Source organism: Triticum dicoccoides, chromosome 2B (assembly GCF_002162155.2).
Source record: "Triticum dicoccoides isolate Atlit2015 ecotype Zavitan chromosome 2B, WEW_v2.0, whole genome shotgun sequence".
Taxonomy (NCBI): Eukaryota; Viridiplantae; Streptophyta; class Magnoliopsida; order Poales; family Poaceae; genus Triticum; species Triticum dicoccoides.
The window spans coordinates 676,704,589-676,708,970 of NC_041383.1; positions in this window are offsets into that span (position 1 = coordinate 676,704,589).

Genomic DNA, 4,382 nt, shown 5'->3' on the forward strand with positions numbered 1-4,382 from the left:
ATTTTTGTGGTGGGTCCTAGCTGTCAGGAGGGAAATATTTTTTTGTGAAATACGGTGCCCCGTCCGATGGGTCCCTGCTGTCAGGTGGATGAATAATTATTTTGCGCGTAATAAGGAGGCATTTCCTTGCGGCCGCCGTGGAACCAGCTATCAGCCTCTTCACATACAGTACTCTTTCGATGGAAGTCATTCCTTAATCATGTTGACCACGCCGCGCCGAGAGTACCAGGGCGGTGGACGACGGCGAGGCCTATGAAGGGGACAAAGCGGAGCCGGGGAAGACACGACAGTGGAAGCCCGCGCGGAGAGGAGTACGAGGGTTCACTAGTTTGACTGCGGTGTGAGGCTGCCATCGCCGCAGGGCCTGGCCAGCAGTGGGAATATTAGGGGGCGGTGAGGCCTCCGAGGCAGCACAGCCGACCACAGGAGGCAGGAGCATGCGGCACGACCGGCGCTGCTTTGGGCGGCTGGAGCAAGAAGACCAGAGGTTGAAGAAGCAGTACGATCGTTGGATGGACATCGTGCGGTCACTGGAGCTAGAATCGTTCATATTAACTAAGTTGACAAAGCCCTCCGTCCCCGTCAACTTAGTTGGCCCACAAGTCAGCCTCCCACTATTATGGGTCCCAGCTAGCAGGGGGTATTCATTTTTTTGTGCGTAATAAGGAGGCACTTTCTTGCGTGCGAAGATATAACTGGTGGGTCCGACCTATCAGCGATGGGAACATTTTTTTCGCGAAATACAGAGGCCCTTCCGGTGGGTCCAAACTATCAGGTGGAGGAATCATTATTTTGCGCGTAATAATGAGGCATTTCCTTGCGAGCGGCCGTGGACCCAGTTGTCAACCTCTCCAATGGTGTCGTTCGTTGACCACGTTGACCACTCCGCACCGAGCGCATCCAAGGTGGTGGACGACGGCGAGGCCCCAGACAGCAACGAGCCAGAGACGGAAAGACGCGGGAGTAGAGTCGCATACGGAGAGGTGTACGAGGGTTAACTGGTTCTGGTGCGGTGTGATTCGGCAGTCGGTGAAGAAGAACAGGAAGTATGGAGGGGTGGAGGGATGGCCTGGCCAACGGTGGAGTAGCGCTTCACAGCGAAGCGTGCTAAGCAGAGCTGCTAGCAGCAGGAGGCGGGAGCAGGTGGTCCCGGCGGCTGTGGAGAAAGAAGACGAGAGATTGAAGATGAATGTCGGTCGTTGGATGTAAATCCAACGGCTAACGATATCAGAATTATTTGTTGACTAAATTGACAATGACTTGCGTTGGTTTGGACATATTGATCCATATTTCAGCCTCCAAAAATGAGGCACGTATTCAACCTATTTTTTAGAATTTACCGTTTTTCTTTTGCGGGGTAGAATTTACAGTCAATTTGATCTTTTTTTAAATTACAGTCTATTAGCTGGGCTGGATGAACAAATAATGTAGCGTCCATGCGACCCATTCATGTTTGTCCTAAAAAATTACAGGTCATTTGCACTTTCTCAAAATACATGATTTTGCTAGGCTGATTCTAATTATAATGTTAAGGTGGGCGCAACAATGTTATCAAAAAATAAACAGGGACCGAGCATTTTGTTATATATATATATATATATATATATATATATATATATATATATAGGGATTGACTATTCGTCACCCTGAATGATGAATAGTTATTCTTCATCCACCTCTATTTTACCATCAATACACCGTAATTTTACGTTCCGTAATTTTTTTTTATTTGTGATGTAAAAAGAGACTGTAAGAATATATATAGTCGCCGTAAAAAATATTTTATGTTATGTAAATTTACAAACGTAAAAACATAGTGTAAAATATACATAAACTATAAATTTTCTTGTCTTATAACCTACATTTTTATTTTCTTCAGCCAAATTTGACGTAGTGAATCAATAAGAATGTAACTATTTGAATTTCAAACGAAATTTATTTAGAAAGCGATCGTAAGATTACCTCGGGTGAAGAATAACTTATTCTACACCCTGGGTGATGAATAGTAACACTATATATATATATATATATATATATATATAAAATAAATAATTTATTATTATATTGGTCCTTAAATCTTATTAAGCTTTTGTACACAATCATCAGGATTCTCGTTGCCAAAAAAATCTAGCATTTTATTGTTAAGAAATTATTTTTATAAGTTAATAAGATGTGGGGTATTATTTTTCTTACATATGTAAGTATCTATTAAATATATGATGACAATAACAATCTATATTTATATTTATACCAACTAATAAAGTAAGGTATGTTTTTTTAATTATTTTCATTCATTCACCGTCGAAATTTTTTTCTTTCTATCCGAGATGATACTAAACTTTTGTGCGTCTATCTGCTAGAAAAGAAAAAAATTAGTACAGAATCACGTCATTGTGCCGCGCGCGCTCCGGCCCAACGAGGCCAGCCAATTTATTGATGCCCACAGAGTGAGGAAGGCCTTATTTGTCACATGGAACGACGAATAGTTGAACTTTTGCAAATGGCACCTATGACTGGGCTGGCCGTTGTTCTATTTCTATTTGTCTTTTTCTGTTTCTTTCTATTTCTCTTTTATATTTTTTTCTTTTTTCCTTATTTTTAACTATTATTTGTGAAGAAAATATTCATAAAAATATTCAGAATATCAATTTTTATTCAAATATTCAAATAATGGTCAGAATTCCAAAATTTGCTTCTGTATTGAAAAATGTTTGAAACTTTTAAATTTTCCGTTCAAAATTTTCTTAATATTCAAAAAATGCTCTCCTTTTTAAAATTTATTTTGTCTTTTCCGAAAATTCTTCAAGATTTTCTTATAAAACTTACATTTTATAAAATGTTCCATATTTTAAAGAGTTCTTGTTTTAGTTAAATGTTCAAAACTCAAAAAGAAATTGCGTCTAAAACATTTCGTATTTTTTTGAATGTTCCCTTAAAAAAGTTCAAAAAATCAAAAATAAATTTGTTTTTGTAAAATGTAAATGTTTTCCAAATATTGGCCCGAGCGCGCTCCGGCCCAACGAGGCCAGCCAATTTATTGATGCCCAAAGAGTGAGGAAAGCCTTATTTCTCGCATGGAGCGAAGAATAGTTGAAGTTTTGCAAATGGCGCCTAGGACTGGGCCGGCCCGTTTCCCCTTTTTCGTTGTTCTAGTTGTATTTTCCTTTTTCTGTTCATTTCTATTTCTCTTTTATATTTTTTCCTTTTTCCCTTATTTTTAGTTATTATTTATGAAGGAAAAATTTACAAATATATTCAGAATTTCAATTTTTATTCAAATATTCAAATAATGGTCAGAATTCCAAAATTTTATTCTGTATTGAAAAATGTTTGAAACTTTTAAATTTCCCGTTTCAAAATTCTCTTAATATTCAAAAAGTGCTCTCCTTTTTAAAAATTATTTTGTCTTTTCCAAAAATTCTTCAGGAATTTTTTTATAAAACTTACATTTATAAAATGTTCCATATTTTAAACAATTCTTGTTTTAGTGAAATGTTCAAAACTCAAAAAGAAATTGCGTCTAAAACATTTCGTCTTTTTGTGAAGGTTCCCTTAAAAAAGTTCAAAAAATTTAAAATATTTTTGCTTTTCTAAAATGTAAATGTTTTTGAAATATTGTTTGTGAATTTAAAAAACTATTCATGTTTCTAATTTTGTATGTGATTTTCTTAAGATATTGGAATTTGCAAAAACAATGTTTGAATTTTTCTAAAATTGTCTGGGATTTGAAAATTGTTAATGTTTCCAAGAAAATTCACCAATTCCTATTTTTTAATGTCAAAAATATCCAAATTATTTCTGATGTGACACTATAGTATTTTTTTGAAATATTTGCACTGGTCATTAGTTAGCGGTGTGCGTTCGTTCTTTGCTGGTTGACTATAAATAAAAGAAATTGTGCAAACGCGTCAATAAATTATGTTATTTGGCTTTAATTAGAGCAAAATTATGGGCACCTGATCACTAAAATAATCAAAGAGAATAAACCCTAAAAAAAAGAGACATTCATGCCTGATTATGCTCATGAAACGGGATTTATACGCTGCAGCCTGCAACTAATAATCCACCCGGTTACGCCGTCATAGCATAGAGTGGTCGAAGCAACCATGTTCCAAAGATCATAGTGCAGCCAACAAATGAGCAGGCAGGCACAAGCCCGAGATGGAGGCAAACACGGAGGAAAAAAAAGCATGAGTTGGGTGCTCGCCACCACGCCGACCAAACCTATCACTCTCAAGATTTTGCTATGTCGCTTACCATTGTGGAGACCCTTTTTTGGATGACACATCAATTATTTTTTCCATTGCTTCTCGTAAAAAAATATCCCTCCCGTTGCGACGCACGGGCATATGTGCTAGTAATATATAATAACATATAAAATA